Raw genomic sequence first — 17878 nt, 5'->3', positions numbered from 1 at the left:
TTGCTGAGGCCCAGGGCCTGGCCATCACATGGACAGCTCAGAGATTCAGGTCTCCTGAGTATACAGCAACTCAAACACAACCACAGGTCCAGTAAAAGAAACAGAAAAGGCATGTGTAGAAAGGTTATATCTGAGTCCAACTCCATTACACTCAGAAACACAAACTCCAAAGTAGGGCCAACTGACATGACCCTGAACTCCAGAGCATCTCCCTTGACCATAGAACCTGTGGATCACTGCAGCCCTTAGGAGAACCAGCTCCTGGGTTACCATCTACCTTGGCTGTCTCTGGTACCCTGCTGAGGCATGCATAAGCATCACTGCCTGATGACCTCCCGACTCTTTTTTGGAGCCTCTTAGTCATATAAACTCACTTGTCCTTTCAATTTCTCCTTTTTTATCCAAAGTCAAAAAGCAGTTTTTGACACCTGATATTACATGTAGGCTGAGATATTCTGCCAGTCCGAGTTGACCTATTTGTTCATGGTCTTTTTGTAGTTACATCATCAGCTGGTACTTGGTAGTAATCCCCTGGTGCCAGGGAGGCTCATCCCAGGGAGTCATGTCCCATGCTGGGGGGAAGGCAATGCATCTACATGCTGAGTTTGGCTTAGAGAGTGGCCACATTTGAGCAACATGGAGGCTCTCAGGAGGTAACTCTTAGGCACCCCACAGCTATAGGCCTAGTTCATATTTCAGGCACACAGGCTCATAATCAGAGCCATCAGTATCAAGGGCTCATTGTTAGGCCTTTCATCTTTATTGGTCTTTGCCATTGCACTTGGGGGATTGTTGTTGTTCCATTGGGGAATGTGATATAGGTCCCCTTGTCAGAAATTCAGCACTCTCTCTTCTGTCATTTCCAACTGAAATCACTATAAAAATATCCAAACCTTTTTATGTACCCTGTATACATGCCTTGAAGAACTCCCTCCCAACCGTGTGCCCCCCACTAATGACACCCCACACAAGTGCTCCTCCCCTGCCTTAGTTGAATCTCTCTGTAGTCCAAAACACCTTCAAAAAGGAAGCCCACTATATGGCCAGGTTCCATTAACATAAAAATGGACTATAGTGATGGGTTTAAAGGTTAAATATAGAATATATTGAAATTAAAAAAATAAATAAATAAAGGAAAAATAAATTGGGGTATCAAAGAAATGAAAAAAATGAAAAAGTTTTGTTTTTGACATTTTGCCTTTCATTACTGCTACAGGTGTTGCCCTGTATGTATAGTGGCAAGGCAATTTCTTCCATTTCTTTCTCACTGTCTACATCCTTTCTTTCTTTTTTCCTAGTTATTAAATTTCTCTTGACATAAGTTTCAGGTCACAGTAATTCATGTATACACTATATGGTACTCCCACATATCCAACAACAAACCCTTTGTCCCTTCCCCAACAGTGATCTTTTTACATGTTCACATGATATTTGCTGCTGCTAATGTACAGAGATTGAAATGATAGCTTTCAAACATGGTTCCATTTGGGTTTACATTATGGTTTATATTTTAGACTATACAATTTTCTAAAATTTTGGCTATCTTATGTTTTGCATTATGGTTTACATTTTAGCCTATAGACATTTATACATTTTTGGTGTAATTTAAAATGACCTATTTCCATCATGTCATGATCTTGTAGAACACTTTCATTGCCCCACAGTTACCCTGATTCCATGTATTCAACACCTCTTTCCCCCTTCCCTCAGGACCCCCCATGACAACCAATCTTCATTACTTGAGGGACCATATTCAGAGATACTTGCAAAAATGTTGAGGGCTTGACATACTTGACTGCCCTAAACCATTGGGAGCCACTGATTCTCTCAAGAGATACAATTCCCTGTGTTTGAGAACATCAGTCCTCCCCAGGATTTGGGTATACCTTCACCCACATTGTATGGGTCTCCACCTAATGTTATAATCCTCTATGACAAAAGGAGCACTCACACACTCCCCAGAAGCTTTCCCTGCATCAAATACCCCCCCCCCCCTTAAGCATCCTAAACAGGCTGCCTTCCATATTACATTCTCTAAAGAGTTTTCTCTGCACCACAATTTCAACCACATACCTGATAATCTCCCATGATCAAATGTTCCCCTCAACTTGTGCCCAATTTCTTGGGCAATCTGACCCGTCCTCCCATCCTTAACACCCCTAAAGCTCATGCAGCCCCACCCAAAGTTATCCCTATATCCCCATTTTGTCCCTTCCCTGTACAAATACTTACCTACAGCTTATCATAGATTTCACCCAAGTAGCTGTCAGCTCACAACCTTCCTCTACCCTCCAACTACCTTAAAGTTTATCATCCAGTCTCTAGCTCTCTGAGACAGCTTGGTTTACTTATTTCATATCATTGAGGTCATGTAGTATTTGTCCTTCAATGCCTGTATTGCTTCACTCAACATAGGTTTCTCAAAATTCATCCATGTTATCACATGTGTTTGTACTTATTTGTTCTTATAGCTGAGTAGTATTCCATTGTATGTATATACCACATTTTATTTATCCATTCATCTGTTGATGGGCATTTGAGTTGATTCCAACTTTTGGCAATAGTGAATAGTGCTGCTATGAACACTGGTGTGCATATATCAGTTTGTGTCCTTGTTTTCAGATCTTCTGGGTATATACCCAGCAGTGGAATTGCTGGGTCATATGGCAAATCTATAGCTAATTTTTTTGAGAAACTGCCAGACTGTCCTACAGAATGGCTGGATCCTTCTGCATTCCCACCAGCAGTGGATGAGTGTTCCCATTCCTCCACATCCTCTCCAACAATTGTAGTCTTCTGATTTTTTGATAGCTGCCTGTCTTATGGGAGTAAGATGATATCTCATTTGTGTTTTGATTTGCATTTCCCTAATAACTTGGGATTTTGAGCATTTTTCCATGTTTTTTTTAGCTATTTGTATATCATCTTTGGAGAAGTGTCTGTTCACCCCTTTTCCCCATTTTTTAAAATGGGTTGTTTGTCTTTTTATTTTCAAGATATAGGAGTTCTTAATAAATGCAAGATATAAGTCTCCTATCAGATATATGGTTACCAAATATTTTCTCCCATTTTGTAGTCTCTCTTTTCACTTTCCTGACAAATTCCTTTGAGGTGCAGAAGACTTTAATTTTGAGGAAGTCCCATTTATCTATTTGTTCTTTTGCTGCTCATGCTTTTGGTGTGAAGTTCTTGAAGCTGTTCCCTATTACAAGGTCCTGTAGATGCTTCCCTACATTGCTTTCCAAGGTCTTTATGGTCTTGAGTCTAACATTTAGATCTTTGATCCATCTTGAGTTGATTTTTGTATAAGATGTAAGTTGGTAACCCTCTTTCATTCTTTTACATATGGATATCCAGTTCTCCAGGCACCATTTGTTGAAGATGCCATTCTCTCCCAGTTGAGAGGGTTTGCCAGCCCTGTCAAATACTATACGGCTGTATATATGAGGACCTATATCAGAACTTTCATTTCGGTTCCATTGGTCAATGTGTCTATCCTTGTGCCAATACCATGTTGTTTTCACTACTGTAGCTTTCTATTATGTTTTGAAGTCAGGTAGAGTGAGTCCTCCAATTTCTTTTTTTTTTTTTTTCAATATGTCCTTGGCTATTTGGGGCCTCTTTCCTTTCCAAATAAATTTCATAGTTAGTTTCTCTAGTTCATTAAAGAATGATTGTTGATTTTTATTGGTATTCCATTCAATCTGTAGATCAGTTTTGGTAGGATAGACATCTTAATAATATTTAGTCTTCCTATCCATTAACAGGAAATATTCTTCCATTTATTTAGGTCTTCTTTGGTTTCCTTGAACAGTGTTGTGTAGTTTTCTGTGTATAAGTCTTTTACCTCTTTAGTTAAATTTATTCTTAGTATTTGATATTTTTATTTACTATTGTGAATGGTATTCAAGTCCTGATTTCCTCCTTATATTGCTCATTATTGTACAGAAATGCTACTAATTTTTGTGCATTTATCTTGTAACCTGCTACTTTACTAAATTCATTTATAAGTTCTAGAAGCTTTGTTGTAGGCTTCTCAGGGTTTTCTATGTATAGGATCATATCATCTGCAAATAGTGAAATTTTGACTTCTTCCTTTCCAATTTGAATGCCTTTTATGTCTGGTTCTTGCCTCAGTGCTCAAGCAAGTACTTCTAAGACTATGTTAAATAGGAAGAGTAATAGTGGGCATCCTTGTCTTGTTTCTGATCTTAGAGGGAAAGATTTTAGGATTTCACCATTGTAAATGATGTTAGCTTTGAGTTTTTCATATATACTCTTTATCATGTTCAGAAACTTTCCTTCTATTCCAATCTTTAGCAGTGTTTTTACCAAGAAAGTGTGCTGTATTTTGTCAAATGTTTTTTTCTGCATCTATAAATTTGATCATGTGATTTTTCCCCTTCAGTCTGTTTATGTGGTGTATTACATTAATTGATTTTCTTATGTTGAATCGTCCTTGCATACAAGGAATGAAACCTATGTGGTCATGGTGTATATTTTGTTTAATGTGTTGTTGAATACCATTAGCAAGTATTTTGTTGAGGATTTTCATGTCAAGGTTCATTAGAGTGATTGGTCTGTAATTTTCTTTCTTGTATCTTTGGTTGGTTTTGGTACTAGAGTAATGTTGGTTTCATTGAGTTAGGCAGTGTTCCTTCTGCTTCAATGTTTTGGAAGCATTTAAGCAAGATTGGTGTTAGTTCTTTCAGAATGTTTTGTAGAAATCACCTGTGAAGCCTTCTGGCCCAGTGCTCTTTTTAGTTGGGAGGTTTTTAATGACTGATTCTATCTCTTTAATTGTGATTGGTTTGTTGAGATCATCAACTTCTTTTTTTTGTCGATGTAGGCTGCTATGTGTTTCTAGGAATTTGTCCATTTCCTCTATATTGGTTTTTTTTTTGGAATATAGTTTTGCAAAGTATCCTCTTATGATAGTTTTTATTTCTGTGGGATCAGTTGTGATATCTCCTTTCTCATTTCTTATTTTGTGTATTTGCATCTTCTCTCTTTTTTTCTTTGTTAATCTAGCTAAGGGTTTGTCAATTTTATTGATTTTCTCAAAGAACCAGCTCTTGGTTTTGTTTATTTTTTCAAGTGCTTTCTTATTTTCTATTTCATTTAGTTCTGCACTGATCTTTGTTATTTCTTTCTTTCTTCTTCCTTTGGTGTTAGTTTGTTGTTTTTTAACTAATTCCTCCAAGTGTGCACTTAGTTCTTCAATTTTAGCTCTTTCTTATTCTTGACATATGAATTTATGGCTATAAATTTCCCTCTCAGTACTGTTTTTGCTGCATCCCATAAGTTTTAGTATGTTGTGTTATTATTTTCATTAGTTTCAAGGTAGTTATTAATTTCTTTTGAGATTTCCTCCTTGACCTACTGTTTTCTAAGAGTGTGTTGTTTAACCTCCAAATCTTGATGCCAAATCTGGGTCTCTGGCCCTTGCAGATTTCCAGCTTCATTCCACTGTGGTCAGAGAAATTATTTTTTATGATTTCTATCTTTCTGAATTCATTGAGACTTTTTCTGTGGCCTAACATGTGGTCTATCTTGGCGAATGATCCATGTGCACTTGAGAATATATATCCTGCTGTATTTGGGTGTAATGTTTTGTATATGTCTATTGGGTTCAGCTCCTCTAATACATTTTTCAAAGTCTTTGTTTCTTTATTGATTCTCTTTTGAGATGTTTTGTCCAAAGTTGATAGTGGTGTATTAAATTCCCCCACTGTAATTGTAGAGGCATCTATTCCTTCACTTATTTTTTTCCAGTGTTTGCCTCACATATTTGGAGGCACCCTTGTTAGAAGCATAGATGTTTATGATTGTTCTTTCTTCTTGAAAGATTATCCCTTTCATTAATATGTAGTGTCCATCTTTGTCTCTCACAATTGTTTTGCATTTAAAGTCTATTTTGTCTGATATTAATATAGCTACTCGGCCCTTTTTTGGTTATTGTTTGCTTGTAAGATTTTTTCCAGCCATTCACTTTCAACCTCCTTGAATCCCTGGGTCTAAGATGTGTTTCTTGCAGACAGCATATAGATGGGTCATGTTTCCTTATCCAATCTTCCTGCCTGAGTCTCTTGACAGGTGAGTTTAATCCATTGACATTCAGTGTTATTACTTTTAAGGAATTACTTATATTAGCCAAATATGTTCTTCTGAACTGCAAAATATATTAATCCATACCAGCCTCAAATATGCCTTAAGTCATTTCAACAATGACTGTAAGCACAAAGTCTCATCAAAGTAAATTACAAGAGTGATCTCTTCTGGGGCAAAATTTCTCTATCTGTGGACATGTGAAACTTAGAAAACAAGTTTCTGCTTCAAAAATATAATGGTAGATTGTTGTGGGAAACTGACTTACCTATTTGTTGCTTCCTGTTATTGTAAAAGATGTTGCAAGTTGCTTCCAGTTATTGTAGAAGATGTTGCAAGTTGCTTTCTGTTATTGTGGAAGATGATGTAAGTTGCTTCCTGTTATTGTAAATTACCTTGTTGTAGAAGTTGCAAGTTGCTTCCTGCTATTGTGGAAGATGTTGCAAGTTGCTTCCTATAGCAAACAGTTGCTCATTAGCTTTCAAATAAATATGATGTAGGAACTAGGGTTGAGGCTCTCAGTTCCAAAAGCTGTGAAGTCCCTGGTCCCATCTTAACTCCTCTCTTGTGTCTCTCTGTCTTTTAGTTCATAAAGTTCTGTGTCACCTTCCCTTCAAGGCAACCCAATAGCTGACTTAGTGCAGCAGTGGATTGGGTATAATAGACATTTCCTTTCCAGAAAGGAAAAAAAAAGAAAGAAAGCAAGGATCACAGATCCCAAATAAGACCAAAATCCAGCAAAGCAAATTCCATTAGAGTCATCTATGGACCCATGCCTTGTCTTCTCGGCCAGCTGGAGTTGTAGCCCTACCCTTTCTAATGTTGGAGCCATGGCCATACTGTTCCCACTGTGCCCAAGCCCCACCCCCTCCAAAGACTGGAGTGGCAGCCTACCTCTGCCTGAAAACTGAAATTCAGACCCCACCAACCCTGAGCATTGGATTGGCAGCTGAACTCTCCCATAGCAAAAGCCACACTCCTTCCAAGTTCTTGAGAAGAACTCTGCCCTCCACCCCCTCAAAGCACTAGAGTAGATCTGTCCTTTTCTCCTTCATTGGTGGGTCCATTCTCTTGAACTGAGAAGGTATCTTCAGTCCATACCTTTCCTTCCATGGCTTTGCCCTTGATGTCTTTCTTCCTTCAGTTCACCTCTTTTCTGTCCCTCTCAGTCCAGGAATGTAATGTTTCTGGTCATTAAATTCTTAACAATGTGTCAGTTTTCTGTGCAGTTCAAGGGAGTAAAACCCATTAGATAAATTATTTCCAAAGAAGCTACCTAGACAGATTCATTCTCAATCATGACTTCCTCTGAAAGGACTGATGCATCCATGTTCAGGCACAAACTCTCTAGCAAAGGATTGTTTAGCCATGCCCTCACTCCCTTTTTACCTCACCAAGGACCCTATTCTCTGGGAATTTTTTTCCTGAGATTTTAGGAAGGAACCTGATAGAACCTCTTCTGGCCCTAGTCTCAGAGCACTCATCTGGACTGGATGAGAATTTTTCAAATTATCAATGTTGGTTTCTTTAGGCTTAAAATAGTTCTGTTCTCAGTTTATCCCTTTTCTCTTGCATTTTACTTTAAGCTGCAAAGAGAAACCAGCTATACCTTCCAACCTTATCTTGGACATCTCTTCAGCTAAATATTCAAGTTCATTGCTTGCAAGTTCTACCATATATTGGACAACAGAACAATCCTTTCACCAAGTTCTCTACAATTTTATAACAAGGATGACTTTTCTTCTGGTTTCCAATAACACGTTCATTATTTCCTTCTTATGCTACACCAGAAGTTACCTTTGAAATCCATATTTTTACCAACAATCTTTTCAAAGAAATATAGACTTTTTCTATAAAGCATGTCACAATTCTTTAAGCTTCTACCCATTAACCATTTTCTAAGTCATTTTGACATTTTTAAGTATTTACAATAACAGGAACCCACTTTCTGGTGCCCAAGCTATCATAGTTTGCCTAAGCTGCTATTACAAATAACACATTATGGGTTGGATTAAGCAGTGGAAATTATTGGCTTACAGTTTAAGACTAGCAGAAGTCCAAAATCAAGTTAGCAACAAGGCTTGCTTTCTCCTCAAAGACCAGCATTCTGGTCTTGGCAATCAGCTATCCTTGGTATTCCTTGGTTTGTACATTTGCCCTGCATCACAGGGTAACATCCTCTCCTTTATGACTGATGTTCTGTCCTTTCTCACTGATGTCCTGTCCATTATCACTTCTGTGATTTTCCAGGTTTCTTTATAAGGCATACAATAATCTGGATTAAGGTCCAACCTCATTCAGTTAGGCTGCATCTTAACTAAAAATAACATCTTCAAGAAGTTTTATTTGAAATGGGCTCACACTCACAGAAACATGGATCAAGATTAAGACTATGTATTTGTTGAAGTACATCATTCATCCTAAATGCTAAATGCATCCTAAATGAATGAGTAAATTAGGAATGAATATCTGACCAATCTCAGAAGACTAGTTACTCTATCTTGACAATCTGGAATTTTGATAGTAAGACTGAAGGATAACTGCTGCATGGGACTGGAGCTGAGCCTTACAAACATGCCCTCATGTCCTTTATTATAAGAATAAGAAAAGAATAGAAATGGATTCTGCAGAAACAGCAAAAAAAAAACATATTTGGAATGAAATGCAGACTAGAGAAAGTGTCCTGACTTCTTGTTAGTATCTAACAAAATTCCAAGACCTTATTTATATATCTTCTGTAAGGGAAGAATCATTGGATAAAATGAAAACAATAATTGTGTGTGTGTGTGTGCATATGGGTGTTATTAATTGACACTTATTGAAAATTATTATGCAACAGAATATAAGGTCTCAGAGATACTGAATTAGTCTACTAAAGAGCTGCCAATGCAAAGTAACAGAAATCTTTTGGCTTTTATAAATGGCATTAATTTAGGGTAACAGCTTACAGTTGCAAGGCTGTAGAAAAGTTCAGCTTTCTCACCAAAGTCAGTTTTCTTGTGTCAAAGGCACGATGGTCTTTGATCTCTCCCTAGTCTCTCCTTTCCCTCTGGGCTTCTACTCTTCTCTCTCCTTGCATAGGGCTCATTTCTTTCCAGGCCTTCTATAGCAGTCTAGCTCTTCCAGTCTCTTACCAACATCAGCTGCAAAATATCAGGCAAAATGATCCATCTCTTCCTGGGGTTTTAGCTATTGCACCTTCTTCTTTCTGTCACATGGCAGGATCAAAAATGACAGAGCCATCTCTTCCCATGTGTCTTCTTGAGTGAGTGTCTGTTTTTATATCAGACACAACAAAGGGGTGGGGACTCAACTTGAGTTGCAAAGCCAAATCAAAAGCCCTAATCTTAACAGGTAATTTAATCAAAGATACCTTAGCTGAATTTAATACAATCAAAGGGTATCACACACAGAGGTATAGAACAGTTTACAAACATAATCTTTTATTGGATTCATAAATAATCTCAAACTGCCACAGATACTAAAGCAGAGTTGTCATTTAAAAGGAGATTCCATATAAATAGGAGAAATTGATACTTTGCACATTATTATACCATAGTATGTTAAGGACACATAAATTTGTTTATGATAATATAAATGAGTACACAAATTACTGAATCACTTTGACAGGTGGTTAGAAATGTTTTGATTAAGTAGATGGGCTTCAAAAGAATGAGAATAATCTGAAAAGTTAATGAATCTAGATACGTTTTTTTCATGTAACATGATTATATCCAAAATTCTTTTATAGAGATCAATTAATATTAATAAATTTGTAATGATTTAAAAAATGACCAAATTGAAGTATTTAGTGTCTTTTAAAGTTCTCTGAATGAATGTGTCTAGTACTTCATAATTCTCTTCCTTTTTAAAATTTTTTGTTATATTTTAAAAGAAGCTTTAGATCACATTAATGTTACCTAAAAAATATAGGAGATTCGCATATGCCCCAACTCCTCTCTCTCCCACACTTTCCCACATTGATAACATCTTTCATTAGTGTGGTACATTTGTTGCTATTGGTGAACCATATCGAAACAATGCTACTAACTGTGGACTATAGTTTATATTATAGCTTACCTCCTGCCTCGTACAAATTCATAGTCCATGACGAAATGTATAATGGCCTGTATCTCTCGTTGCAATGTCATGCAGGGCAATACCAATGTCCCAAAAATGGGAACAATTTCTCTTTCTTAAAGGCCACTGTACATTTGGTCAACTCATAGAAACCATTTAATGTATATATATATATATATATATGAATATTGCTCCCCTTGCAATATACATACAAGATATTTTACAAGAAAAGAATAAAGCAGCATGAGAAAATAATTCTGTTCTCTCAGTTATGGCTCAGGTAGAAGTTATTCTCTCCTTAACACAGCAAAGCTTGTCTTTAAAGCCCTTCCCATGACATCCTTGCAGAAGGTAACATGCATGGACATGTTACCAGTTAAAAGATGGGCACACTTTCAGAACTCTGTGAATTATATTTTTTTCAGCAGCAAATCTAAAAGGAATAGTTAGGACTATTAATTATAATTAATAAGGACTTTGTGCAAATGCAAAGAAAGAACATTGCTTGGTAGTGTCACAATTACTTCAAATTTGATCAGAAATGTACCACTATTAGGCGATTTTGATGAATACGCGAGAGTAATCTCAAAGAGGTGACAATATATTTGAATTACAAAGTCCCAAAAAGTAATTTCCCAATACTAGCTGAAATAAATTGTAACAAAATAGGTTTCATGGAGCTTAAAATAACTTCACATTGAGAAAATATATGAAAGGTAGAAGTGTGAATAAATAATAAATGTTGCAGTGTCCAATTCATAATAGAATACCATAAGTGAAATTTATACCAAGTTTGGTAATATGTGATTACACAGAAAGCGTGATAATCAGTATTTGGAATATGGTATGTCTAAGAATTGCATAACATTGCTTATAGAATAGTTTCCTGTTTTATTCTGAAGGTTTGTCTAATTCCTCAAGATGATTTCACTTAAGCTTCACTGAATTTCTACAGTACCTTTAATTCATCATTTCTCTACCAAGGTTCATAGCAGTAGTCAAACATTTTTTTCACTGGAAAAATTAATGAAACATCTTTTTCTAAATAATTCCCTGAAGAAGAAATATATTAATTATGATTTCATGGTCAATTCCTATTTTCAAGAAGTTATGTGCTGAAAGGATTGAATTAATCACTTAAGGTCAGTTAAACATTCAGTTAACAGGAATGCTTGTCATGGCTAGTATATATTCAAGTCGAAATACCACTATTTTTTCAGTGTGTTGAATTTAATACATGTAGTTTGTTTTTATTGCTTTTTTCCATTAAATTTCCAATGCTTGTCTCTGGACAAATTATTCTAATTTAGTTGACTAAAAGATAAAATAACCCTAAAATACTGGACTCTGATTTTTTTATAGAATGTGATCTATATGTACAAAGACAAGTTAATCTGTGTATATGGTGGTTTACACAAACAGCTGAAGTGGAAGTGTGGTAATTTGTATTTACCTATTGAACTAGAGCTCTATTGACACTTTGTTTTCCATTATGAAGTCTCATAAAATAGTGCTATTTCGTTATTGATTGATACACATTATTTTGAAAAGGAGCATAATAACCACTATGATAAACCAATGGAGGATTTCCAGAATAAGCACTTTGAGAAATTTACAAGCAATGTTCCTGAAGAAAAAATGCTGAAACCACAAAGACATAATTAAGAGTTGTAACATTAGTGGGAAAACAAGGATGCTTTACCATGTTACTGAGATTATAAATCATTCACAAAGTTGATAACAAATGTGTCCACAAGAAACAGAAGCAACAATAGAAAATGTATCTAATTAATGAAACTATTGGGAAACTTAAAATATCAATGACCTTTAATATTGAAGAGCAATTTCATGGCTTTTGTGAATAATAATGTTTTTAAAATAGGGTGAAAACATTGATGAATTAGTGTATAAATCATCACTTCAACCAGGTGAATTATGTTTCCAAGATAGAAAAGATTATTTGCTGAAATAAAGCATTTTGTCAGTTTTGATGCTGACTAGAAAAGACAAGTAATATTCAAATCTATTTACCATCCATCTCAAATAGAACAATGTACAGTTATCTCTTCCACATCTCGACTTTCCCCATTGCAATTTCAATATATCATGGGTTGGCATAAGAAATTAAATGGGAATTTCCAGGAAGCTTTGTGAGGATGACATGCCAAGGCAAGCAGACAACACAGAAAAAGTTTAGAGACTCAGAAATGCATAAAATATATGTAGAGTATTGTATTAGATAATATTGCCTATGACCAAAAACTTAACCCGAATTTTACAATAAGGTACTATAAATACTCCATTAAAAAAAAGTAGAAAAAATTCAGACTTCTCTGCTATGAAAGAAGGGCCAAAAATATTTACCCCGGATTTTCCAGATTGCAGGAGTGCCTCACTACCTAACCGTCACAATGTGGAATGCATAACTGTAGGTTAAAAATAAGTATGCAATTAGATTCAGTACCGAAGTAAATGATGGAAAACTTAATATGAGTGATTTGCTTTGTGTAACTTCAGCAAACTATTGGAATTAAGTTGGAAATATATATTTCCACACTAGAATTATTGGATGACATGACAAAGATGAGCACAAAGCTATAATTTTGTGTCTTTGTGTGTCTTTTTGGTTTCATAGAGGAGTGTGTTAAAAATATTCTTTCATAATACTGATTATGTCAGAAACAATCATTCTAAGTTTTATCAAATGAATACCACAGTATATTTTCAATGTCTTTAGTAGCTTTGCATTAACAGGCATGATATATCATCATTTTTTATATTTAAGATTAAGTTCTGTCAAATAAATTTTATTATTTAGGATATGAAAACTGGATTAAATACTTTTCTTTATATTGTGAAATAAATCTTGCAGGAAAAATTATTCAGAAAACATATATGTACTTTGTAAGGAATAAAATGACTCTCTTTATATTCGATATCAAAACTATAAAATAGGTGCAGTGACTTCAAAGTCTCCTCCAAAATCCCTAGGTTCCTTTAAGCCCTGAAGGAATTTGGTGTACTACAATTCTTTCTTAAGTTGTATATATTCTTACTTAATTTTGCATAATTTACAGTAAAAGTCACCCATTATATTTTTATTTTATTATTTTCTGTTTCATATTTTTCATTGTTTATATACATCCCTGCACCTAATTTGAAGCTTTCAATAATAAGTTCATTTTGTCTCTTTCTAATAATGCAATAATATTAAATATTTGTGTGTCTGTTTCTATCTGATTTTCTTTGTAAAGATTCCCACTCACATTATCTTCTTCATTTCTGTGTATAGATATTTTGACTGTGAGATTTTCTTTTTCCTTGGAAGTTTATTCTAGGTATCCTTTACATACTTAGAATAGTTGGGTTTGCCTCCAGTGACCTTTGTCTCTGCCTAAGCCAAGCACCTGGCAGATTGCAAGAACTGCCATTCATTTATTGGCTTCTTGACTTCACACAAGTAGTAATTTTAGTTACAGAGCAGACTTAGGAAAAATATATGAATTAAAATTCTCAGCTGTGGTTTTGCTTGTGTTTGTTTATTACTATTGTTTGTATTTGACTTTCCACTTGGCAGCAAGTTACAAAGCAATTATCCATGCAGTACCTGTGTACTATTCTTCATTACATTAATTCTCCATGCAGTACCTATGGAAGGTTCTTCTCACTTACATTAAGGCTTTAGGTGTAGGTTGTGGGAGTTCCTTTTGATCAGTCAGATAGTCTGGTCTTGGATCTTATCACCTATTAATTGTGATGCTTAAATAACTGATTCCACCTTCACAGAATTTGGTGGGCCCCCTCATGTGAAAGCATTGCTGCAGGGAAATATTTATGTGCCCTGATTCCCTTCTCACTCAATCTCTGGCCTGAAATTTTCTGAAAAATAGTTAACTGTTTTAAAGGAGATACATTTAATATTTTATCCAAAAGCATTAGTTGTTCTAACACAGGGTTTAAGTCATATTCCCAGAATTGGTTGTGCAGGTATTTGTTTGTTTGTTCTAAGAATGAGGATGTTTGAATGGCTTAATCAATGAGGATTTTGATTATTCTTTATCAGCTAGTTATTTTCTTTATTCATTAGGAAATAAATTAAAGGATATTATTATTAAGCACCATTAAATCCATTTCAAATACTCAATAGAAGCTGGAAAATTACTGTAGAAAGTCAAAGGAACACTAAAGTACATTAGGGATTCACTGTACATCTACCACTTCCTTGTTGAAACCCACAAACTTGCAGCTTTGTAATATGCTATGCTGCCAGAGTTAATTCTAATTTAAGCTTTGTCTTTGGAAACAACTAAATCCATAAGGCCTTGCTTCATATATCATCCCCCCAAAACAAATACTTTCTGCTATTCTCAGATACTTATAATCTTTGATAGGGATTTATAACTTACTAAAGATATAGAATAATGAGACTTAACTGAGGATATAAGTAATTGGATTTACAGCTCAAGCCACTTACCATGGAGTGAATTACAGATTTTTAGGTAAAACACTATCAATCTTTTCATCCTTCATAATGTTATAAAATAACAATATTTCAATTAAATTTAATATATCAGGTTTTATTTTGTGTCTTCTTATTATATACTTTATATTTGGTGGGATGATGTGTACCATTGTTAATGATGACAATTTGAAAACTTTGCCTTAAGGCCATATGTACATTCTCCTTCAGCATAAGTGAATGGGTCTGTGAACAGTCAACTGTGCATTTATATGTTTAATCTTATTTCTCACAATACTACTTAATTTTAAGTCACATCATCTGGTCCATTACTTTTAAAAATTTTAGATTAAATCCCAACGTGTATACGTGCATGTTTGTAATATTCTTTGGCTAAAGAATGAAAATTTGGTACCTTAAATCATTTTAAATAATGATGTGCTGAATGCATAATTTATCCTGAAAGTTGGCACCCCACAAATAACATTTTCTAAGAAAACTTTATCTTCTAAGAATTTGACTGGCTCAGGAATTCTTTAGCCTATTAATAATTTCAAAACAATTTTTGAAATTCACTGAAGTTATTCAGAATAAATGCTTTCTGGAATTGAACATTATGACATTTCCTAATCCACTCCACTTACACCCATGTATTTTTCTCAGAGAAATTATTGTCATAGTCAAGAGTTCATAACTGAATTGCTGTTGTTACTAGTGTGTTTATATTATATCCAAAACAATGATCAAAGATGAACTAAAGGTCAAGGCAGACTGGATTAGAAAACAAGCAAACACACTTACACAAAATGAAACTGGCAATTAAGGCTAGAGACACAAAAAAATGGTAAATTGTTTCTTTGTGATGGAGTGTTTACAGCAATTCAATGTGAAAATCACAGGTGACAGTGACAGAAATTAATTTTGTTCATATCATGAGCTTTAATAGCAGACATGGCACCAGGCAAGTTCAAAGAATTGCAAAAATTAAAAGCACAAAAGACTTATTAAGGCCATCAAGTTCATCTCATGCTCAATGAGAGCTTGTTTAAAGCAAAAATGATGGATGATTCTTATTCTTAGTCTTATCTAGATTGAACTATTTTGAGAAATAACACTTCTGCTGTTCCACATTTTGATTCAGTCTGGTCCCAACCTAACACATCACTTTCAATGGCATATGCCCCATGTGTGTGTCCTGAACTCTAAACAAACTAGAAAAAAAAAATTTCTCTTCCTCAAGCGTAACTAATTCTGTCTTTGTTTTTACATATCCATAGGACTTTGTCACTGCCAAAATGGCCACCCCATGCTTTCCATAGCATTTTTTCCAAGGTTTCTAGGACATCATAAAGGTGATCACTTTCACTATCTTTCTTTATCTCTTCAAACTTTAGTTTGGTTTTTTAATCCTTTATTTTGAACTAATTTTAGACCTTCAGAAAAGTGGTAAAAATACTAAGGAGGCTTACTATCTATCCTGTCTCCATTTTCCTGTTAATGCCTTAACCATAATGCAACAATTATGCAAACATTAGAAAGTTAATTTTGTTAAAATACTATTAAAAATCAAAAGAAATCTTATTCAAATATTGTAAGCTTTTCCTTGTGTTGGATATATATATGAGTTAGATGTATGAGATGAGGATTCATGGAAGAAAATGTGGGTAAATATATTTAAGGATCATCAACATATGGGATATTTGAAATTAAGGAATTAGATGAGATCATGAAGAAAGTGAACACAAATAAAGATTAAGATGTCCAAATACTGATCACTGTAGACATCCATCATTTAGAAATTGGGAAGATGAGAAAGGTTCACCAAAGAAACTCAAAAGGAATGTTGGTTAATACTGAGGTAAACCAATTAGTTATGTTGTCACTGACACCAATTGTAAAAACAAACAAATGAACAAACAAAACAAATAAGGCAGATTAGATATAGAAAGGAATATTGCAGGGTCAGGTAACAATTTTAAGTGAGAGAAAGGAGACCTTGAGTAGGAAATATAGGTCTTGATCTTATGTATCTAGTGAAAAAGTACATTGAAATTTTGATGATTTTAGTAGGAGAGAAGACTGTAGAGTTATCTGAAATCAGATGGAAAGTTCTAACATCATATGTGAATGGGTTTAGATGATAACACCTGTGATGGAATGACATAGCTGGTAGATGTATGATGTGGGTGTATCTCTATGTGGCTTAGTTCAGCTAGGTACAATTTTCTTTGTTCACCCTGTATTTCTCGTGAAGATTTAATGCATAAATACAAAGTCCTCTTTTTGCTTAAATTATACCTTAATATATCGATTGAATTAGAACAAATTTACATTTTCAAAATAAGCATTGCAGCAGAAATGACTATATCCAGAAAGGGGAAGAGGACTGGCTATGAATATCAACAGTAATACCCATAACAAACTTTCTGTAAGTAGTACAAGATTTAAATCTCAAAAAAAATTTTACATTTTCATTATTATATTTTTACTAATGCTCATATACTATTCCAACAACCTAATTAACAAAAACCAAATAGTATTTGCATTAATTAAGATTCTGGTTGAATATTCCCTGCCCATGATGGTATTTGTGCTGATATTAGTCTTTCATTTATTTGAAACAAAGTTGTTTATCTTTGAGACTATAAGAGCAGTTAGTAAATTTAGCAAAGCAACACAATTTCCTAAGTTTTAAATCACTATGAAGTTATCTGAGTATTTCTAAATGCTGATTATTATAACCACAGGAAAGGTACTTACTTCATTTATACAATAAATTATCATTTCTTTAGAGTATGACAATCGACCAAACAAACAAAACATTCCAAACAAAATGAAACAAAAAATCTCTGCTGCATAAATAAACTAAATATCTTGCCTTTGGTGATTAAAATATATTTGCCTTTATGATGCATTTGACATTTTTACTGATTTATATTCTGACTTCTCTAGTATGATACATGAGATTTATACTCCAGGTCATATATATATATATATATATATATATATATCTGTTGTTAGCTTTCATGTGTCTGTGAGTTTGTCTGTTTGAGCTTATCTTTGTGTGACTAAACTGCCTTCTATCCAAAGAGACTCTTACCAGGGAAAGCTGGTAAAAGACATATAATAAGAGCTAACTGATGAAAGTTGCTACTACTTTCCTAAAGTCATTTCTCATCAACTAGATTCTTATCCTAAAATAATGGAGGGATCATCTGTAAAATCCTCTCA

Source organism: Dasypus novemcinctus, chromosome 1 (assembly GCF_030445035.2).
Source record: "Dasypus novemcinctus isolate mDasNov1 chromosome 1, mDasNov1.1.hap2, whole genome shotgun sequence".
In the NCBI taxonomy this organism is placed as follows: Eukaryota; Metazoa; Chordata; class Mammalia; order Cingulata; family Dasypodidae; genus Dasypus; species Dasypus novemcinctus.
This window is presented reverse-complemented; position numbering follows the sequence as displayed.